The 25111-nt window shown below is 33.9% G+C and overlaps 1 pseudogene across 1 annotated transcript in view; it reads left to right on the forward strand.

The window, feature by feature from the left end:
• The window catches only part of LOC143223780 (glutamate receptor ionotropic, kainate 2-like), a 157530-nt pseudogene that overhangs the window by 123585 nt on the left and 8834 nt on the right, over positions 1–25111 (forward strand). The window contains exons 8-14 of the transcript XR_013013073.1: positions 1093–1197; positions 4190–4306; positions 8619–8822; positions 9417–9774; positions 10888–11086; positions 20657–20882; positions 21502–21770. The product of XR_013013073.1 is annotated as a glutamate receptor ionotropic, kainate 2-like (transcript). The remainder of the gene's footprint in view (positions 1–1092; positions 1198–4189; positions 4307–8618; positions 8823–9416; positions 9775–10887; positions 11087–20656; positions 20883–21501; positions 21771–25111) is intronic.

Here is a 25111-nt window from a genome sequence, read left to right on the forward strand (position 1 = left end):
TTGTTACTTTGTTTGTTTTCTTTAGCCTTTTAAGTTTGTTTCTTTTTTAACCACTTTAAGTTTATTGAAAGACGTGAGATTTCAACGAATAGATTCATAGAAAATTATACAACTATTTGAGCTGGGATTTCAAACACTGTGAACAGTAAGTAAATCAACATAAATTCTTTAATCCTATATTAGAGATTCGATAAAGTATCTTCCATACATAAAATATGAAACGTGATGACGGAAAACCCACTTGAAGTAAAAATGTATCTAAGGACGGCTGGTGTGGGTAAATAACACTTTAAGATGGGCGAAATGTTGTTTTCTGCTTTATTAGTAAAAATGTTAATACCTATACCAGCCTTCCTCAGATATACTTAAATATTTTGAACAGTTGTGACAAAACATTTTCAATCAATACCATGGATATAAGAACATTAAATCATTCTAATATGACTAGAGTTATTCTATTGTGTCAACATTTATAAAAGTATTCTACCTTTTGTGGTTGTATAGCTATTCCACGCTATTACTTTAGTTCGTCTACAATAAATTATTATTTTAAAGTACATGGTTAGTGATTATACAACTATTCAAAGCTCTTACTTTAGGTCGTCTAAAATAAATTATTGTTTTAAATTACGTGATTAGTAGTAATATAACTATTCAAAACTTCTAGTTTAGGTCATTTAAAATAAAGTATTCGTTTAAACTATGTGGTTAATGGTTATATAACTATTCAATAAGTTATTCTCTACAAATCTCTAAAATAAAAGTGAAATTATAACGAAAATTATGAACACAACAACTACAAATAAAATTAAATTATAAACGTTTACATAAAGTATGCAAGGTTACAACCTTGTTGTATTGTAAGATATTGTTTATTGTAACTATGTGATGAGATGTGTAGATAATTACTGGCAGACAATATATAATTAAAATACTATTATCTATTACTTCCATAAGAATCCCACAACATGCTTATGTTCCTTCTTACTCTCATGTGAAGTACACAACATCCAAAGGCCGTAATAACATCTCTTTTAACACCTTGGTCTTTAAAAACGATACGTCGTTACACAACGTGTACTTCTTTCTTAGCTCAGAATGAAAGGATTGACCGGGAACATTCAACTTGATGAAAACGGAGTTAGAACAAACTTCAGTCTGGATTTGATTGAACTCAAATATGACGGTTTGAAAAAGGTAAGATGTTTCCTCTGAACTATTCGTTCGCTTCAGGGTATTGTATTAATCTCAACACTTGAATAATTAATATTTTCACATCTTGAAACCTTTTCCTGTTCTATAGCTTGTTTTATAGAACGCATTTTTTTTTTCTCTTTCGACATAAAATTATATAAAGTTTTATCGTCCTGGCAACAGTCATTACAAACTCTTTATATCGCTTTATCACAACAAAAACGTTTTTTTCTGAACATGGTTCATGTCGTTCTTCGTACATGAACGACATTAAACACTGTTACACACCTATGTTGCATCCACTCTAACTACTTCACTTGTCCACTTCTATTTCTATACACGATGCAATCCGTCTCTTGATGAAACAGCGGTAAATGGACAGATTTAAAACCCTAAAATCTGGATTTCGATACTTTGTGGTAGACACGGCTTGTACCGTAATGTGATTTTGTTCTAAAACAAACAAACGAATTAAGAAACATATCTCAAGCTGACACGTAAATTAACGTCGTATTTCTACGTAACCATACTTTTATACAACGAGATTAGCGAGGTACTGTTACACAACCATACTTTTATACAACGAGATTAGCGAGGTACTGTTACACAACCATACTTTTATACAACGAGATTAGCGTGGTACTGTTACACAACCATACTTTTATACAACGAGATTAGCGTGGTACTGTTACACAACCATACTTTTATACAACGAGATGAGCGTGGTACTGTTACACAACCATACTTTTATACAACGAGATGAGCGTGGTACTGTTGCACAACCATACTTTTATACAACAAGATGAGCGTGGTACTGTTACACAACCATACTTTTATTAACGTCATACTGCTATATATTTTACCATATAATATACACTAAGTTTACTTTTATGAAAAATACGACGAATGAATATTTAACACTTCTAAATGGAAATTCTCAAAAGTTTTGATCCAATAGGAACTTCCCTCAAGATGTAAGCTGTCACTACAACTTGTGGTCGCTGCTGAAGGTACTTGATACCAGTATTAACTTGCAACAATAACTTTTATTTTAAATTTGATGGGATGTAGAAAGATCAGAAAGTACTCATACTGTACATTTCAAGTACTCATACTGTACACTTCGAGTACTCATACTGTACACTTCCAGTACTCATACTGTACACTTCAAGTACTCATACTATACACCTCAAGTACTCATACTGTACACCTCTGAGTACTCATACCATTACACTTCAAGTACTCATACTATACACTTCAAGTACTCATACTATACACTTCAAGTACTCATGCTGTACACTTCGAGTACTCATACTATACACTTCAAGTACTCATACTATACACTTCAAGTACTCATACTATACACTTCGAGTACCCATACTGTACACTTCAAGTACTCATACCGTACACTTCAAGTACTCATACTATACACCTCAAGTACTCATACTGTACACTTCGAGTACTCATACCGTACACTTCAAGTACTCATACTATACACTTCAAGTACTAATACTGTACACTTCAAGTACTCATACTGTACACTTTCAAGTACTCATACCTGTACACTTCAAGTACTCATACTATACACCTCAAGTACTCATACTGTACACTTCGAGTACTCATACCGTACACTTCAAGTACTCATACTATACACTTCAAGTACTCATGCTGTACACTTCGAGTACTCATACTATACACTTCAAGTACTCATACTATACACTTCAAGTACTCATACTGTACACTTCAAGTACTCATACTATACACTTCTCGAGTACCCATACTGTACACCTTCAAGTACCTCATACCGTACACTTCAGGTACTCATACTATACACCTCAAGTACTCATACTGTACACTTCGAGTACTCATACCGTACACTTCAAGTACTCATACTATACACTTCAAGTACTCATACTGTACACTTCAAGTACTCATACTATACACTTCTTCAAGTACTCATACTGTACACTTCAAGTACTCATACTGTACACTTCAAGTACTCATACCGTACACTTCAAGTACTCATATACTATACACCTCAAGTACTCATACTGTACACTTCTGAGTACTCATACTGTACACTTCAAGTACTCATACTATACACTTCAAGTACTCATACTGTACACTTCAAGTACTCATACTGTACACTTCAAGTACTCATACCGTACACTTCAAGTACTCATACTATACACCTCAAGTACTCATACTGTACACTTCGAGTACTCATACCGTACACTTCAAGGTACTCATACTATACACTTCAGGTGCTCATACTGTACACTTCAAGTAACTCATACTGTACACTCAAGTACTCATACTATACACTTCAGGTACTCATACTGTACACTTCAAGTACTCATACTATACACCTCAAGTGCATCTCATACTATACACTCAAGTACTCATACTGTACACTTCTGAGTACTCATACCGTACACTTCTCAAGTACTCATACTATACACTTCAAGTACTCATACTGTACACTTCAAGTACTCATACTATACACCTCAAGTACTCATACTATACACCTCAGGTACTCATACTGTACACTTCGAGTACTCATACCGTACACTTCAAGTACTCATACTATACACTTCAAGTACTCATACTGTACACTTCAAGTACTCATACCGTACACTTCAAGTACTCATTCTATACACTTCAAATACTCATACCGTACACTTCAAGTACTCATACTGTACACTTCAAGTATTCATACTGTACACTTCAAGTATTCATACTGTACATTTCAAGTACTCATACTGTACACTTCAAGTACTCATACTGTCTTGATAACGACAAGGTCTCGCAGCCTGTCACAAACATTAAGTGTTTTATTCCTTCTAAGATTTAATGGGATATTGAAGTGAAGATGGGTTACTCAACTACCATCATCATTTGTTGTGTATGTTTAGAAGAGTTAAACTAAAATAAATATCAGTTTACTGACATATTGAATGGATTATTGTCATGTAATGTGCTACGCTTCTTTTAGGCGGCTTCTTGGAACCCTGAAAATGGTATAGTCTTCGCCAGAAACTACACAGCTACCTACAATCAAGAAATTAAACAGTCTCTAAAGAACCAAACCCTGCGAGTAACTACCATCATCGTGAGTATATACTTGCACCGCCCTCTGTTACGCGTAATTTAAAATATACGTAAAAAATGTTGTCATAACATAGAAACTGTGGAAAAAGCATCACGATTACAACAAACATAATATCAGAACGTTTATAAACATTAATTTACAATTTTTACACTGAGTATTTCTGTACAATATTGAATATTTTAGATAACTAATCGCTAATTAAAATCCTTACGGATCTGACAAACACATAACAAATAGTTAGTGGCTGATCATAACAGAAAAGTAAATGATTAATAATGTGTCTTATGTAATCGTAAAGGACACTAAATATGATGACCAAAATACTTACGTAAATATAATAATGGTGTGTAAAATCAAATATCGACTTAATTTCAAAGTTATATGAAGCCTTCCAAAAACAATTTCTGACTTTTTGACTGTGTTATAAACATTTTCATTCTTTCGATTGAAAAACATTTTAAAGTCTTTAAAGAGCGCATGGTTCACTGATGACCAAAATACTTACGTAAATATAATAATGGTGTGTAAAATCAAATATCGACTTAATTTCAAAGTTATATGAAGCCTTCCAAAAACAATTTCTGACTTTTTGACTGTGTTATAAACATTTTCATTCTTTCGATTGAAAAACATTTTAAAGTCTTTAAAGAGCGCATGGTTCACTTATAACCGAAGATATAGCATAAATTTATAAGCTTGAAATATAGTTACTCCTCTTTGGTGGAAGGTAGAGTTGAAAGTACCATATATTGTAGTTATTTTTTATTACCGAAATAACTGGTTTTATATTTTTAAAATAAGTTTTATGTTCTGCTTCTCTAAATACCTGAAAAATTGTTAAAATCATGTTAAAAATGTTTAGCAAAATAGGAATAAAGTAAAAGTTACATTTAGATTAATTCAAGGAGATCTCCTGAAATGCTTATATAGCAAATAGTTAGATTAATTCAAGGAGATCTCCTGAAATGCTGATATAGCAAATAGTTAGATTAATTCAAGGAGATCTCCTGAAATGCTGATGTAGCAAATAATGCCAATTTTCAAAATATTTCTTAATACGTTATCATAAATAAAAAGTTGTGTATTTTTTACAGATGAACACTGACTATTATGATCAAATTACTATAGAATTATAAACCTTCGAATTAAAAAAATAAATATTAGGTTTCTATATTCATTAGAACAAATCTTTCGAAATCGTAAACTATCAAGAATTCTTGATAATTAAACATAACATAAAGTCACGTAACTAGCTGAGTTAATTTATCTTTATAAAACCTACAACGATATGTCAACATCATATAAAGTCGTGTATGTAGCCGAGATACTTAATATTTATAAAACCTAGAATTATACCTAACATAATCACATAAAACCACGTAACTAGCTGAGTTAATTTATCTTTATAAAACCTACAACGATATGTTAACATCATATAAAGTCATGTATGTAGCCGAGATACTTAATATTTATAAAACCTACAATTATAATCACATAAAACCGTGTAACTAGCTGAGTTAATTATTTTTATAAAATTTATAACTGAACTTTAGCATCAGACAAAGTCGTGTAACTAGCTGAGTTAATTAATTTTTATAAAATCTAGGAAGATTCTTTATATCATTTAATGAACATTGAACTATAATTTGAAAAGTAACTAAAACCAATTATAATTATCTTTGCTTGCCATGAGACATTAGTGCCAGTCGTATTATACTTTCAACACTATATTGTTTTACTTATCACTTAAGGATTTCAAGAATTATAAAAGTGCATCATAATTATATTTCAAGTGGACTAACACTACTTTCTTTATCTAGTCACCCAGGAAGTTTCAAGAATTATAAAAGTGTATCATAATTATATTTCAAGTGGACTAACACTACTTTCTTTATCTAGTCACCCAGGAAGTTTCAAGAATTACAAAAGTGCATTATATAATAACAGTAGTCAAGGTGTTGTTAGGCCAACTGAGATACAATAAACACAGCTGTCGTTTGAACGTTATTTAGAAAACGCATTTATTACAACAACAATAAGCTTGTCTGGTGCAGTTGCTTTTCCAATTGTTAAAGTTCCAACATTGTTAAAACCAAAGAGCCGACATCCGTTGCACAAGTACTGAGCATTGAACGTAAATATCATGTTAGTAAAGCAGTCTTGGAAAATTAGTTATGTTTGCACTCTTTCCAAAGTTATATTCTGAACGTTGGTTCACTTTTCACTATTTTTCAGTCATATAACTCTGGTGATTAGGGCCATGACCACTCTTATACCAACTGAAAGCTGGATTGATCGTCAGATTATTATGTTCCTATGGTTGAACATGTTTGCTTAAGGGATTCGAACCCACACCCTTATATTTCGCCCTAGCCAACAAGAGATAATACCTAATATTCGTAATCAACCAATAAGTTGTGTATTCACAACCTATAAGTATCTGTTGAAGACAATCATAATGTATTTTAATTATAAAAGACTACACTGGAACTTGAGGAAATAAAAGCCTTGTATTATTGGTGGATGAAGTCCATTCTACGTACTCATAAAGTCTCTAACCCTAGATTAACGTATTGCACAGGCTGTTCCATTTCGACCCGTGAATTTTCACTCTATATTAAAGTACAATGACTAGTGACATGTCATTATATTATGATTGGTTTTTACAGTATTATATATCATCAACTGTAATGAGATTATCTTTGAATACATGACAAAGCTACTTAGGTTATTTTCTACTATGTACGGATAGTGTACTAGTTTTTGTTAATAAACATAGATGAAATGGTGATATATTTTTCACCGGACCGATTTTTAAAGAAGTTTAGTATTTTTCCACAATCATTCTAAGTATCTTTTATTTACAAACGACAAAGTTCTCATATTAGACAGAGTGCTTTAGAAGCGTTATTTTGTATAGATATAGGGTACGAAGTAGTGTTAATCAGATTGGAGTTCAAGGAAAATGAGAAATTGATAATTAAATAAGAGTGGAGAATTGACCAACTTATGTTATCAAAAACAAATTAAAGGGTTTTCTTGTTGAATTTCGCACCGCAAATCTAAACGAGAGCTATATGTACCAGATATATCTAATTTTGACGTGACAGACTAAAAGGAAAACAATTAGAAAACACCACCCGCCACTAATCTTGAGATTCAACATTAGAATGTAGAAGCTTAATTTGATGTTTATAATATCTTACTGGCGGTTTGAGACGCGAATTACAAAGCCTCACTTCCCTGATCACGCACTACACCGAGCCAAAGACGTAAAAAAATACATATTAGTAAAAAAATGTTTATAGCGTGCTCCAAACGAAGATTGTCTGGGAAAAACAAAATATAACTTTACACGACGTGCTAAATAGTATAAATCTTACTTCAAAACTCCTAGAAAAAATAATTAAATTTTAACTAAATATGAAAATACAAAAAAGTAGCATTTGTTTGATTGATCCGATCTTTTATTTTATCAAATATTTCGTACTCTGAGTTACAATTCCATTTTAGCCGCGACATAATGGTTCATAGGATGGTTCTGAATGTTTTTTGTTGTACAAACACTAAGCTCATAACTCCTTTATTCCTTGCCTGATTTGAGATTAATTACAGTTTTGGAGAAGACCAAACCCTCACGATTCATATATTTGACCATTCCCATGGTCTCATAGGTTGCTTTACTCTAGTTCTGCCTTAAAAAATAAAATTACAATTTGAAGGTAGGCAGAAATTTTCATGAGTAATAAAATCGAATCGGGCATGCGCGCGCCCCACTTTTGGTATTGCAATGGCACAAAAGAATGGCTAATGAAAAGGAAAATAAATACCTCGTAGATTATTTTAAGTGCCTCGGGTGTTAAGGATTCGGTTGTTTCACACCTAAACGTTTTAACCACTTTTCTTCTAAGTAATATCAACAGTTATGACAAACAATTAGTTATTATTGATATATTCGTATACTTTTCAGTGTCTCAGTGGTCAGTCTAAAGGATTATAACACTAAAAATCTTACTTTGATTTATCTGTGGTGGACAAAGCACAGATGGCCCGTTGTGTACCTTTGCCCTTAACGACAAAACACACAAACAAACGATATATTTATAAGTGTTATTGATATCTGTTACATTTTTGAAAAAAGCAGGAGTGTTTAATTTGTTTTGCTATCTTAATGTGGAGTTTTTAACATGTATTAAGTAATTTTAATATACTTTAAGTATTCATTTATAAATCTTTGTTTAATAATTTGTATTTTTTATTTTTGACTAATGTTTCTTAAACATTAATTAAAAAATATTACCACAATAACCAGAATCCGCCATACACGATGATGAAAGAAAACGCTGATATGCTAGAGGGTAATGATAAGTTTGAGGGTTATTGTATTGACCTGATCCATGAACTGTCTACGGTTCTGGGCTTCAAGTACTCCATTCAACTGGTCAAGGACAAAGCCCACGGTTCCCAGGATGAGAGAGGAGAGTGGAATGGGATGATCCGAGAACTTATTGATCGGGTAAGTTGATTGGATTATAAGGTTAAGTCACAACAAGATTGATACACCAAGAGCTGGTTCATAAGATAACGTGTCTGTAAAATGAGGGTATGTCACAAGAAGATTGATACACCAAGAGCTGGTTCGTTGAATAACACGTTTGTACTGTAAGGGTAAGTCACAAGAAGATTGGTACACCCAGAAATGATTTATTGGATAACACGTCTGTACTGTAAGGGTAACTCACAAGAAGATTGGTACAAAAGTGAATTCCATAAATTTTATTCAACATGAAATAACCAGTCCAATATTTAGAAATATTTGTTTTGTTTTGCACTTAGTGTTTTACTCTAATGTTAGCGATGTACTACTAGAAACAGTAGATTGATGTCCTATTTATTTCACTGCCATAGCTGAAAGAACGCTTCAAATGAGACCAAGTGTAGAACTCCAAACGGCAACTAGGTAACACGTAGAGCTTTCGACTGCGACTAGTTAACACATATTACTTCAAACGACAACTAGTTAACACGTAGAGCTCCAGACTGCGACTAGTTAATATGTGTTTGATGTTGGTTCACTTAGTCTCTTTCTCTGTTTTCTGTACTTCTGTAGGATGCCGATGTAGCGATTGCGGACCTAACCATGACCTATAGTAGAGAAGAAGTAGTTGACTTTACAATGCCTTTATGAACCTGGGAATAAGCATTCTTTTAGAAAGCCAAGGTCAAAGTTCCAAAGTATTCCAGTTCCTCGCTCCGCTGTCACTGGACGTGTGGATCTACATGGTAACGTCCTACCTTGGAGTAAGCCTAACACTCTTCATCCTTGCTAGGCTAAGTCCGTACGAATGGGACAATCCACATCCGTGTGACCCCGACAACGACGTATTAGAGAACCAGTTTAACCTGAATAACAGTTTCTGGTTCACAATTGGCTCATTAATGCAGCAAGGATCAGATATAGCACCTAAGTATGTAACCATAGATACAGTACCTAAGTATGTAACCATAGATATAGCACCTAAGTATGTAACTATAGATATAGCACCTAAGTATGTAACTATAGATATAGTACCTAAGTATGTAACCATAGATATAGCACCTAAGTATGTAACCATAGATATAGCACCTAAGTATGTAACCATAGATATAGCACCTAATTATGTAACCATAGATATAGTACCTAAATATGTAACCATAGATATAGCACCTAAGTATGTAACCATAGATACAGTACCTAAGTATGTAACCATAGATATAGCACCTAAGTATGTAACTATAGATATAGCACCTAAGTATGTAACTATAGATATAGTACCTAAGTATGTAACCATAGATATAGCACCTAAGTATGTAACCATAGATATAGCACCTAAGTATGTAACCATAGATATAGCACCTAAGTATGTAACTATAGATATAGTACCTAAGTATGTAACCATAGATATAGCACCTAAGTATGTAACCATAGATATAGCACCTAATTATGTAACCATAGATATAGTACCTAAATATGTAACCATAGATATAGCACCTAAGTATGTAACCATAGATATAGCACCTAAGTATGTAACCATAGATATAGCACCTAAGTATGTAATCACACTAACAAATACTGGCAATTGTTATTACTTGACAGTGTGTTTAGTAACTCATATTCGATTAACTATTTTCCGTGTAATTTTTAGTTCGTTGTCATGTATAATAAAAATAAAAACACGACTTTTAATAATTCATTTCAGGAAATTAATTAACATCAGTTCTTTCGAAGACGCGATGCTCATATTAATATATACACACATAGCTAATGGTTTATTTCAATATATGTATATAGTAACTTACTTGGTACGTGAGCTTATAAACTGAATGGTTAATTCGGAAAGACAAAACATGTTGTCTTTATCCTTGTCTGTTTAATGATTAGTGTTTTGTCAACTGTAAATCGGATCCATACCCAAACCTTTACTTAAAACACGAAACTTTAAATGCAGCTAACAAAACATGTAAGTCACGTGATAAGGGAGCGCATTGAATGTGTGGGTTTTATTAATCTTGGAAAACATATTGTTGTCTTTCATCTTCAGGGCTGTCTCGACTCGCCTCCTAGCGGGTATATGGTGGTTCTTCACTTTGATTATGATTTCGTCGTACACCGCCAACCTAGCAGCTTTCCTTACGGCCGAGAGGATGACAGCACCCATTGGAAGTGCTGAAGATCTCGCCAAGCAGACAAAGATACAGTACGGATGTTTAAAGTCAGGATCAACCAAGTCATTTTTCCAGGTAGACTTTTTAACAAACATATCACTTAGAGGATTGAACTGGAAAGTTATTATAAATTACAGATGTGTGGAAGGTTTGTTAATTCGGTAAATTAGTTCGTGGTAAGAAGGTGTACCAAAAGACGTTTTCAGTTTCTATAGATGACGAAAGATTTGAATACATTTTCGGCGATAAAAAGGAATAAAATTAAAACATGATGTATCCCTACGTTTAAACTAGAACATGATGTATCCCTACGTTTAAACTAGAACATGATGTATCCCTACTTTTAAACTAGAACATGATGTATCCCTACGTTTAAACTAGAGCATGATGTATCCCTACTTTTAAACTAGAACATGATGTATCCCTACGTTTAAACTAGAACATGATGTATCCCTACGTCTAAACTAGAGCATGATGTATCCCAACGTTTAAACTAGAACATAATGTATCCCTATGTTTAAACTAGAGCATCATGTATCCCTACTTTTAAACTAGAACATGATGTATCCCTACGTTTAAACTAGAGCATGATGTATCCTACTTTTAAACTAGAGCATGATGTATCCCTACGTTTAAACTAGAACATGATGTATCCCTACTTTTAAACTAGAACATGATGTATCCCTACTTTTAAACTAGAACATGATGTATCCCTACGTTTAAACTAGAACATGATGTATCCCTACGTTTAAACTAGAGCATGATGTATCCCTACGTTTAAACTAGAACATGATGTATCCCTACGTCTAAACTAGAGCATGATGTATCCCTACTTTTAAACTAGAACATGATGTATCCCTACGTCTAAACTAGAGCATGATGTATCCCTACTTTTAAACTAGAACATGATGTATCCCTACGTCTAAACTAGAACATGATGTATCCCTACTTTTAAACTAGAACATGATGTATCCCTACGTTTAAACTAGAACATGATGTATCCCTACGTTTAAACTAGAACATGATGTATTCCTACGTCTAAACAAGAGCATGATGTATCCCTACTTTTAAACTAGAACATGATGTATCCCTACGTCTAAACTAGAGCATGATGTATCCCTACTTTTAAACTAGAGCATGATGTATCCCTACGTTTAAACTAGAGCATGATGTATCCCTACGTTTAAACTAGAACATGATGTATCCCTACGTTTAAACTAGAACATGATGTATCCCTACGTCTAAACTAGAGCATGATGTATCCCTACTTTTAAACTAGAGCATGATGTATCCCTACGTTTAAACTAGAGCATGATGTATCCCTACTTTTAAACTAGAACATGATGTATCCCTACTTTTAAACTAGAACATGATGTATCCCTACGTTTAAACTAGAACGTGATGTATCCCTACTTTTAAACTAGAACATGATGTAGCCCTACTTTTAAACTAGAACATGGGGTATCCCTACGCTTAAACTAGAACATGATGTATCCCTACTTTTAAACTAGAACAAGATGTATCCCTACTTTCAAACTAGAACATGATGTATCCCTACTTTTAAACTAGAACATGATGTATCCCTACGTTTAAACTAGAACGTGATGTATCCCTACTTTTAAACTAGAACATGATGTATTCCTACTTTTAAACTAGAACATGGTGTATCCCTACGTTTAAACTAGAACATGATGTATCCCTACGTTTAAACTGGAGCATGATGTATTCCTACTTTTAAACTAGAACGTGATGTATCCCTACTTTTAAACTAGAACGTGATGTATCCCTACTTTTAAACTAGAACATGATGTATCCCTACGTTTAAACTAGAGCATGATGTATCCCTACGTTTAAACTAGAACATGGGGTAACCCTACGTTTAATCTAGAACATGATGTATCCCTATTTTTAAACTAGAACATGGGGTATCCCTACGTTTAAACTAGAGCATGATGTATCCCTACGTTTAAACTAGAACATGGGGTATCCCTACGTTTAAACTAGAACATGATGTATCCCTACTTTTAAACTAGAACGTGATGTATCCCTACGTTTAAGCTAGAGCATGATGTATCCCTACTTTTAAACTAGAACATGATGTATCCCTACTTCTAAACTAGAACATGATGTATCCCTACGTTTAAACTAGAACGTGATGTATCCCTACTTTTAAACTAGAGCATGATGTATCCCTACTTTTAAACTAAAACATGGGGTATCCCTACGTTTAAACTAGAACATGATGTATCCCTACTTTTAAACTAGAACATGGGGTATCCCTACGTTTAAACTAGAACATGATGTATCCCTATTTTTAAACTAGAACATGGGGTATCCCTACGTTTAAACTAGAGCATGATGTATCCCTACGTTTAAACTAGAACATGGGGTATCCCTACGTTTAAACTAGAACATGATGTATCCCTACTTTTAAACTAGAACGTGATGTATCCCTACGTTTAAACTAGAGCATGATGTATCCCTACTTTTAAACTAGAACATGATGTATCCCTATTTTAAACTAGAACTTGATGTATCCCTACGTTTAAACTAGAACGTGATGTATCCCTACTTTTAAACTAGAACATGATGTATCCCTACTTTTAAACTAGAACATGGGGTATCCCTACGTTTAAACTAGAACGTGATGTATCCCTACTTTTAAACTAAAACATGATGTATCCCTACTTTTAAACTGGAACATGATGTATTCCTACTTTTAAACTAGAACATGATGTATCCCTACTTTTAAACTGGAACATGATGTATTCCTACTTTTAAACTAGAACGTGATGTATCCCTACTTTTAAACTAGAACAAGATGTATCCCTACTTTCAAACTAGAACATGATGTATCCCTACTTTTAAACTAGAACGTGATGTATCCCTACTTTTAAACTAGAACATGATGTATCCCTACTTTTAAACTGGAACATGATGTATTCCTACTTTTAAACTAGAACATGATGTATCCCTACTTTTAAACTGGAACATGATGTATTCCTACTTTTAAACTAGAACGTGATGTATCCCTACTTTTAAACTAGAACGTGATGTATCCCTACTTTTAAACTAGAGCATGATTATCCCTACGTTTAAACTAGAACATGATGTATCCCTACTTTTAAACTAGAACATGATGTATCCCTACGTTTAAACTAGAGCATGATGTATCCCTACGTTTAAACTAGAACATGGGGTAACCCTACGTTTAATCTAGAACATGATGTATCCCTATTTTTAAACTAGAACATGGGGTATCCCTACGTTTAAACTAGAGCATGATGTATCCCTACGTTTAAACTAGAACATGGGGTATCCCTACGTTTAAACTAGAACATGATGTATCCCTACTTTTAAACTAGAACGTGATGTATCCCTACGTTTAAACTAGAACATGATGTATCCCTACTTTTAAACTAGAACATGATGTATCCCTACTTTTAAACTAGAACATGATGTATCCCTACTTTTAAACTAGAACATGATGTATCCCTACGTTTAAACTAGAGCATGATGTATCCCTACGTTTAAACTAGAACGTGATGTATCCCTACTTTTAAACTAGAGCATGATGTATCCCTACTTTTAAACTAGAACATGGGGTATCCCTACGTTTAAACTAGAACATGATGTATCCCTACTTTTAAACTAGAACATGATGTATCCCTAGTTTTAAACTGGAACATGATGTATTCCTACTTTTAAACTAGAACGTGATGTATCCCTACTTTTAAACTAGAACGTGATGTATCCCTACTTTAAACTGGAACATGATGTATTCCTACTTTTAAACTAGAACGTGATGTATCCCTACTTTTAAACTAGAACATGATGTATCCCTACTTTTAAACTGGAACATGATGTATTCCTACTTTTAAACTAGAACGTGATGTATCCCTACTTTTAAACTAGAACGTGATGTATCCCTACTTTTAAACTAGAACATGATGTATCCCTACTTTAAACTGGAACATGATGTATTCCTACTTTTAAACTAGAACGTGATGTATCCTTACTTTAAACTGGAACATGATGTATTCCTACTTTTAAACTAGAACGTGATGTATCCCTACTTTTAAACTAGAACATGATGTATCCCTACTTTTAAACTGGAACATGATGTATCCCTACTTTTAAACTAGAACATGATGTATTCCTACTTTTAAACTAGAACGTGATGTATCCCTACGTTTAATCTAGAACATGATGTATCCCTACTTTCAAACTAGAACATGATGTATCCCTACTTTTAAACTAGAGCATGATGTATCCCTACGTTTAAACTATAACATGATGTATCCCTACTTTTAAACTAGAGCATGATGTATCCCTACGTTTAAACTAGAACATGATGTATCCCTACGTTTAAACTAGAACATGATGTATCCCTACTTTTAAACTAGAACATGATGTATCCCTACTTTTAAACTAGAACGTGATGTATCCCTACTTTTAAACTAGAACATGATGTATCCCTACTTTTAAACTGGAACATGATGTATTCCTACTTTTAAACTAGAACATGATGTATCCCTAGTTTTAAACTGGAACATGATGTATTCCTACTTTTAAACTAGAACGTGATGTATCCCTACTTTTAAACTAGAACGTGATGTATCCCTACTTTAAACTGGAACATGATGTATTCCTACTTTTAAACTAGAACGTGATGTATCCCTACTTTTAAACTAGAACATGATGTATCCCTACTTTTAAACTGGAACATGATGTATCCCTACTTTTAAACTAGAACATGATGTATTCCTACTTTTAAACTAGAACGTGATGTATCCCTACTTTCAAACTAGAACATGATGTATCCCTACTTTCAAACTAGAACATGATGTATCCCTACTTTTAAACTAGAACCTTTCACCAAACAGTGTTATCAAACTTCACAGAAAGAGGATGTATTCTAGTTTACATCAACATTAACTGTTTGTAATATTTTGATGAGTCTGAACATTAACCACATTCTTCAGAAATATGTAATTTTCTGATAATAAATCTCTAGTGATATGTCAAATTAGTGCTATTGGGTAATGTTTATTGACGTAATTATTATGTTAATACAATGTGAACTTTCATACACTGAGAAGCAGCTAAGATTGTTAAAATATTGTTTTTATTTAATTTATGATGGATATTTTTCACTGCAATTCCAAAATGATGAGATTAAAAATAACCTGTCACAGAATTCACCACGGTCATAGCTAGGGTTTTCTCCTACGATAAAAAGAAATTAATATCTTCCATATAACATTTGCAGGAATTGAAATCAGAGCTTTACCTTTAACAAAGTAAAAAGTATCAAGTTTGGCACAAACATTACACATGATGACCTTGGTATTGTTTGTCCAGGTTGTAAAGGACTCTACCAGATAATATTGAATTGAGTTACTTTTAAACTTTTCAGGCTCGCGTATTTATTTTTTATTTATTTTTTAGGTTCAGATCTAGGCTTAAATAAAAATATGCAAAGGAAAACGTACGGAAATTAATATTTTTAACACTTCTTTATCGGGAAAATGCAATAGTTTTTCTAGTGCACCTGAAGAATTCACGGTTCGACTTTTGTCACATTGCAGAAAAAGAAACTCTGGTATGTCTACAGGGGCATAAACCGAGTCTAGGGGTAAAGAGAGTGTGGTGTGTAAATTGCGGAAGGCTCAAATAGGGTTCATTAGAAGTGTTAATATTTTTTTTTTTTTTATATTAATGTTTTCATGTATCGCAAACATTAGCTGCACTGCACCTTCCTACGGTGGCATGCGCATCACAGTTTCACAATTGTCGGTTTAATTACTTCATTGTTTGCTTCTTAGCATCACGTGCAAAACTATTTTATAGCTGTCTACGTTAGCCGTCTCTGATTTAGCAATTGAAAACAGTAAAAGTAGCTAATTAAAGCAATTCACCGCCAACTCTTGGTCCAGCGGCTATCGGGCCCACACTATAAATCAGAAGATTTGTGGTTAGCGCTGTGTTTGAGGTTTATAATGCTCTATAAAAGTAACAGTCAAATTTCACGACACAGTCAGACAAAGGAAGCTCATCACCCTCTCTCAAGTCAGTCTACGAGTTAAATGTATGAACGACCGACCAGATATTTTTTAGCAGAAGTGTGGAGGGGGAATTAAAATTTATAGACCAAGGTTTACTTGGGTGCCACAAGGGGGAGCCCACTACTCCTGAGGTCCAGGATTCGCCTTCGTACCCTGAAAACTCTTGTGTCCTGGATTACATCTTTACATCCTCTGGGCAGATGGTTTACCCTCTCCAAAGCTACAAAGTATAGCCTAAGTTTCTCAAGGTTCATCTTTTTATTTACGTATACACGCTTTAAGCTGCACGTGTTTTGAAGAGGACTCGATAATAAACGAATCAATGTCCATGTTTTAAAGATTAATGTTATACCAACTACATTTTACTTAATTGAAGATAATATGTGTATTACATATGTAAATGTGTGTGTTTTCTTATAGCAAATCCACATCGGGCTATCTGCTCAGCCCACCGAGGGGAATCGAACCCCTGATTTTAGCGTTGTAAATCCGGAGACATACCGCTGTACTAGCGGGGGGCACATATGTAAATAATTTAATAACTGTTTCTAACGTTATGATATAAGGCTGTCATTTTAAACCTTCAGTTTAAACAGCCTATAGAACTGGCTAGTGGTATATCGGTGGGAAAATACAGTTTAAACAACGTATAGAATTGGCTAGTCGATGCTGGTGGGTTTAGATTGGTTTGTTTTAAATTTCGCGCAAAGCTACACGAGGGTTATCTGCGCTAGCCGTCCCGAATTCAACAGTGTAAGACTAGAGGGAAGGTAGCTAGTCATCACCACCCACCGCCAACTCTTCAGCTACTCTTTTACCAAAAAATAGTAGGATTTACCGTAACATTATAATCCCCTCACGGCTGAAAGGACGAGCATGTGACCCGTGATCCTCACATTACGAGTCGAGTGTCTTAATCACCTGCCCATGCCGGGCCTTGTTGGTGGGAAAATACAGTTTAAACAATCTGTAGAACTGTCTACTAGTATGTTCTGGGAAAATACAGTTTAAACAATCTGTAGAACTGTCTACTGGTATGTTCTGGGAAAATACAGTTTAAACAATCTGTAGAACTGTCTACTGGCATGTTCTGGGAAAATACAGTTTAAACAATCTGTAGAACTGTCTACTGGCATGTTCTGGGAAAATACAGTTTAAACAATCTGTAGAACTGTCTACTGGTATGTTCTGGGAAAATACAGTTTAAACAATCTGTAGAACTGTCTACTGGTATGTTCTGGGAAAATACACCCAAAGTCTTATGAAATGTCAACTGACACCACGAAGGATTTATCGCAGCAACAAGAACGTAATTTGACGATACATCTTTTGCTGTGTAATGGTAGTATAAAACGCTAAGGTACTTACCTGTTAATTTGTACCTTTGAACAATTTACGGTTATTAGTTTCGCTGTTAGCTCTGGAATTAATATTTATAAGGGGTCCAAAAGGGGGGATTCGTTCGCATCCCCCATCCGATTCCGCTGTAAAACACTCTCCTAGGTTCTATGTCTGTGTGAGATGCAGATATAAAACACTCTCCTAGGTTCAATGTCTGTGTGAGATGCAAATATAAAACACTCTCCTAGGTTCTATGTCTGTATGAGATGCAGATATAAAACACTCTCCTAGGTTCTATGTCTGTGTGAGATGCAGATATAAAACACTCTCCTAGGTTCAATGTCTGTGTGAGATGCAAATATAAAACACTCTTCTAGGTTCTATGTCTGTATGAGATGCAGATATAAAACACTCTCCTAGGTTCTATGTCTGTGTGAGATGCAAATATAAAACACTCTCCTTGGTTCAATGTCTGTGTGAGATGCAGATATAAAACACTCTCCTAGGTTCTATGTCTGCGTGAGATGCAGATATAAAACACTCTCCTAGGTTCTATGTCTGTGTGAGATGCAAATATAAAACACTCTCCTAGGTTCAATGTCTGTGTGAGATGCAAATATAAAACACTCTCCTAGGTTCAATGTCTGTGTGAGATGCAGATATAAAACACTCTCCTAGGTTTAATGTGTGTGTGAGATGCAGATATCGCTTCGCTAGCACAGCTTCGATGCGATAAATTTTAAAACATGACATGGCCCTGCGTAGCCAGGTGATTAAGGCACTCGACCCGTAATTCCAGGGTCGCGGGTTCAAATCCCTGTCACACCAAACATGCTCGCCCTTCCAGCCGTGGGGGCGTTATAAAGTTACGGTCAATCCCACTATTCGTTGTTAAAAGAGTAACCCAAGAGTTGGCGATGGGGGGTCATACACTGCTAAATTAGGGACGGCTAGATCAGATAGCTCTCGAGTAGCTTTGTGCGAAATTCAAAGCAAACCCAAGTATAACATTAAAACTGGCTTTGCTCCTATTAGTTCCTTGAATTGTGATTAAAACACGACATGAAAACTGATTTTATTCCTATCAATTATTTAAATTATGATTAAAACATGACGTAAATCCAGCTATGTTCCTATCAGTTTCTTAAATTTTGATTAAAGCGTAAAACTGGCTTTGTTCCTGTCATTTCTTTAATTATGATTAAAACGTGACATAAAACCGGATTTGTTCCTATCATTTCTTTAAATTATGACTAAAACGTGACGTAAAAACTGGCTTTGTTACTATCATTTCTTTAAATTATGACTAAAACGTGACGTAAAAACTGGATTTGCTTCTATCATTTCTTTAAATTATGATTAAAACGTGACATAAAACCGGCTTTGTCCCTATCATTTCTTTAAATTATGACTAAAACATGACGTAAAAACTGGCTTTGTTACTATCATTTCTTTAAATTATGACTAAAACGTGACATAAAACTGGCTTTGTTCCTATCATTTCTTTAAATTATGACTAAAACGTGACATAAAACTGGCTTTGTTCCTATCATTTCTTTAAATTATGACTAAAACGTGTCATAAAAACTGGATTTGTCCCTATCATTTCTTTAAATTATGACTAAAACATGACATAAAACTGGCTTTGTTTCTATCATTTCTTTAAATTATGACTAAAACGTGACATAAAAACTGGATTTGCTCCTATCATTTCTTTAAATTATGACTAAAACATGACATAAAACTGGCTGTGTTCCTATCATTTCTTTAAATTATGACTAAAACGTGACATAAAAACTGGATTTGCTCCTATCATTTCTTTAAATTATGACTAAAACATGACATAAAACTGGCTTTGTTCCTGTCATTTCTTTAAATTATGACTAAAACATGACATAAAACTGGCTTTGTTTCTATCATTTCTTTAAATTATGACTAAAACGTGACATAAAAACTGGATTTGCTCCTATCATTTCTTTAAATTATGACTAAAACATGACATAAAACTGGCTTTGTTCATGTCATTTCTTTAAATTATGACTAAAACATGACATAAAACTGGCTTTGTTTCTATCATTTCTTTAAATTATGACTAAAACGTGACATAAAAACTGGATTTGCTCCTGCTACTTCTTTCAAATGTAATTTCAACGTGATATAAAACTGTCTTTGTTCCTATCAGTTCCTTAAATTACGTTAGATTACACCTTTAGTGAATAATTTGTATTTTCTGCAGTCGTCCAACATTCCGACGTACAAACGAATGTGGGCAGCAATGGAATTATCACGGCCTACTGTGTTTGCAGAGTCCAATGCGAAAGGTGTGGAGAGAGTACTTAAAGGAAACTATGCTTATCTTATGGAATCCACATCTATTGAATACAGAACAGAGAGAAACTGTAACTTAATGCAGGTTGGCGGATTATTAGATCAAAAGGGATATGGCATAGCCACGCCACCTGGTAAGGCATATTCAAATATTCACAATTAACTATTTTTATGTATTTTTACTTGTTGGTTTTTATATAATTGATATCAATTTTAAGCTGTTCAATATTCTTAAACGTTCGTGTATATAAATTAAGTAATTAATAATAATTAATTGTTTAATAAGAATTTTCTTTATTAATCTTCTCCATTCAATGCTAGAAGTTGACTTTATTTGGAACATTTGCTTTCAACTAGTCATAATAGAGATCTTATTAAACATTAATGTAGTCGTTAACAAAACATGATCTTCTGCCGTCTACTATAATTTTTAACAGTATGAGATTTTTAAACACCCGACACCATACGGACAGGAAATAACTAAATAAGCAAAATGATAATTTGAGGTGATATGTGTGTGTGTCGTTCGAAATGAAAATTATTAAGTCTAATCTTTTTTATTTTTGTTCTTTCAAAACAATTTCAGTTTAATCCACACTAGGCCTATTGGAACCTGAAATTGGTAATTTTGTTTCTAGAACTATTTTGTCATAATTTTATTAACATTTAAATTTATTTTACTGGATGTTCATGTTACTGAGTTCAGTTTTAATAGATTTATAGCGTGTAATCTGAGTATCCTTTCTTTTTCAGGTTCGCCCTTCAGGAACGCTTTATCCAGTGCCATTCTAAACTTACAGGAGGAGGGCAAATTGCACCTACTAAAATCAAAGTGGTGGAAAAAGAAAGGAGGTGGAAAATGTACAGAAGAAGGGAGCAAAGCCGCAGATTCGGAAAATGAAATGGGATTGGCAAATGTAGGGGGCGTCTTCGTAGTTCTTCTCGTGGGTCTAGGTGTAGCCTGTGCCATTGCTATCATGGAGTTTGTATGGAAGACACAGAAGGTAGCAAGAGATGAAAGGGTAAGTCATGTTTCTAACTGTAATAGAATTTCTACTGTACTAATTTCTTTAACAAACTTTAGCTTATTGTACACATTACCAGAACCTATTGACCTTCTTTTTAAAACCAGCGTCTCATTTTTCTGATATTATTACTAAATTAATATAAAATAAAGAACTCGGAACTTAATGCTACTTAATATAACCTTATCACAATGGGAAAGTGTAGTACATTCCTGACCTTAGGCTTAATAATATTACCTTAAAGCTTTGTAGATAGAATTTCCATTTTATCAGAAAATATTGGGTTTTACTGTTTCAAAACAATCAGTGAGTCTATACACAACTTTGATATCAAGAAAAGCTTGCAGATTTATAAAAATGGATCCGACTGCAAAGGACTGTCGTGATAATAAAACGTTTACTTTCAACGGCAATAAGTCATCCATTGAAACCACATCTGATATATATTATCAACACAAACAACGTAGTTGTTCTAAGGAAAGTTGGGCGATAATTTGTTGGTAAATGACATGCATATTGTTGAACGCTCAGTATTTTTAGAAAGGTTTGTTTCTTTATATTTCATAATTTTAGTGATATAAGAGCAAAATCAATTCGATACAGAAATGATTTCCATTTGTAATTGATATTTGTTTTATTTCATGAGAATTATGGATTTGGGACTACGTATTGCACACTACGTCTTTAATTTAGGCTTAATTAGAACACAAATAATACTTCAGGCTTTATTATCGCACCGTGATAAGTTTAATAATATTTTATTTTTATTGTTCTTATTTACTTATTGAACACGTATTTTTAACATTCAGTTTTATACAAAAGCGTAACAAAGTTACCAAACGTTTCAATGAAGTTTTGCTTCTGCTACGCCTTACGTTACGTTTATGTGTTAGGCCTAATACTTAACCCGAGTACACACAAAAAAAAAAAAAAATATTACGTTGCCCACACTGGGGGTCATTTTTGACCCTCACCAAAAATATTAAAAAAAATTTATTTTCATATAAGCAAAGTATAAATTTGGACAAAATATTTATTCTATACAATTTATGCATACACTCTGGGTAACTTTATGTTCATTGCAAGCCATTTTACTACATTTCATACACTTTGAAGAAGTTTTTTTCCTTGAATCACGTGCGCATATTTGACACCATTTCCTAACGTTCTCTTCAGCAACTTTGTCGTTTTGGAGGGATCACCTCATTTGTATCTTCAGGCAGAAATTCATCAGTAAGCAACTTCAGAAATTCACGTCTTGCTCTTTTTTGGTACTTTGATGCGAATTCTGGATGGCGCTGGCGATAGAGAAGGTAAGCATTGTATGCGGCAGCATCAAGAATGTTATAAAATAGTGCCATTGGCCACCTTCTGGTCTTTCTTTTTGTGGAAAAGAATCTAACTATTTGGTTTAGTGTATCGACTCCTCCTTTGTGGAGTTATAGTATGATATTATTTCAGGTTTTCCTGATTCATCATCGAATGAGGGCTCTCTATGCAACGTAGATAGGAATATTCTAGAATGCTCGAGAACATTTATAGAGTGTTCTAGAATGTTCTAGAACACAAAATTTCATATCAATATATTATTTGATTGTTTATCAGAAATGTAATTGAGTTTTTTTAAACGGGGTAAAAATGACCCCAATGTGGAAAACGTGAATTTCGACATTAGACAAGGGTGTAATACCCCATTTGCATAAAATACATGTTAAACGTATTAGTATAGTATGTTATTGGTATAGATTAAATTAGGTACATTTTTAGGCCCGAAAGTCACACCTTTGATATTTCTATAACAACTTAAACACAAGTGGGCCCATTTTTGACCCCCACCGTGTGTATGAGGGTTAAATTAGACGGCAAATACACCTCGTAATCTGAGGGTCGCGTGTTCGCATCCCCGTCGCGACAAACATGCTCGCCCTTTCAGCTGTGGGGGCGTTATAATGTGACGGTGAATCCCACTATTCGTTGGTAAAAAGAGTAGCCCAAGAGTTGGCGGTGGGTGGTGATGACTAGCTGCCTTCCCTCTAGTCTTACACTGTTAAATTAGGGACGGCTAGCACAGATAACCCTCGAGTAGCTTTGTGCGAAATTCAAAAAACAAACGAAGCCAATACACCTACCAAGTACTATTACGAACATTATATTCAGATAATATGTAGTTACTTACGCATAACTTATAAGTGTGAATACACAGAATTTAAATTATGGAATTAAATAAATTAGAACTTAATGTTACAACATCAATACAAATGTATTATGTAGCAATATTTTGAAATATTCCTATTACTTTTAGGACGCTTTTAACATTAGAAATAACAAACATTTTCAATATTCTGTATAAATATCAAGAAACTAAAACGTGATTTTAAATGTTAATAAAATAGTAATATTTACTGCGTTTCCTTAACATTGTCATTTTTAACGGACTATATACTAATATAACGTATATAAAAGCCATTGTTTGCGTTATTTCTCGCTTGATTTCGTGAAATAGGAGGTGTTGTGAAAACCACAATGCATTTATCCAAGTATATTAGATCGATAACTGCCAGCCCACTACAATATTATTGATAGGGGGTTTAAGAGAAATCTTATGAGCAATGAGTGTTGATAAGATATTCCTCAAGTAAGCACGTTATGTAGGATCACCTTACCTAAAGCCAAGTGCATAAAATTTATTATGAAACTAAAACTATCAGTTTAATTTTAAACTGAAGTTGTTTCTGAATTAATCTATTTTCTGTTATATCATTAACGTTCTTAAGAAGTAAAGGTCTTTAATAAAGGAAGTTTCAGAAATAAAAAATAAACAACTATTTTCTAGTTCTGTTTTCTATTTTTTAACTTATCATACTTTAACTACATAGTTTAACAACAAGATTAGGTTATACTTTTGTTGCGAAGCGACATGACATTAAAGCCTATGTTGGAGTGTATTTGTTTATTTTTGAATTTCGCGCAAAGCTACACGAGGGATAACTGCACAAGCCGTCCCTAATTTTTGCTGTGTAAGACTAGAAGGAAAGCAGCTAGTCATTATCACCCACCTCCAACTCTTGGGATACTCTTTTACCAATGAATAGTGGGATTGATCGTAACATTATAACGCCTCTACGGCTGAAAGGGGCGAGCATGTTTGGGGTGACGGGGTTTCAAACCCGCGACCCTCGGATTACGAATCCAACGCCTTAACCCACCTGGCCATCCTGGGCCATTGTTGGAGTGGAGTGTAACTAAAACGCTCTGGCTTTTCTTGATATTTGAAGAGTTTAATTTGACTGATGTTTACCAACCATTATGCCTCCCAATGGTGGACTCACACTGCTAGA

This window comes from Tachypleus tridentatus, chromosome 8 (assembly GCF_004210375.1).
Source record: "Tachypleus tridentatus isolate NWPU-2018 chromosome 8, ASM421037v1, whole genome shotgun sequence".
NCBI lineage: Eukaryota > Metazoa > Arthropoda > Merostomata > Xiphosura > Limulidae > Tachypleus > Tachypleus tridentatus.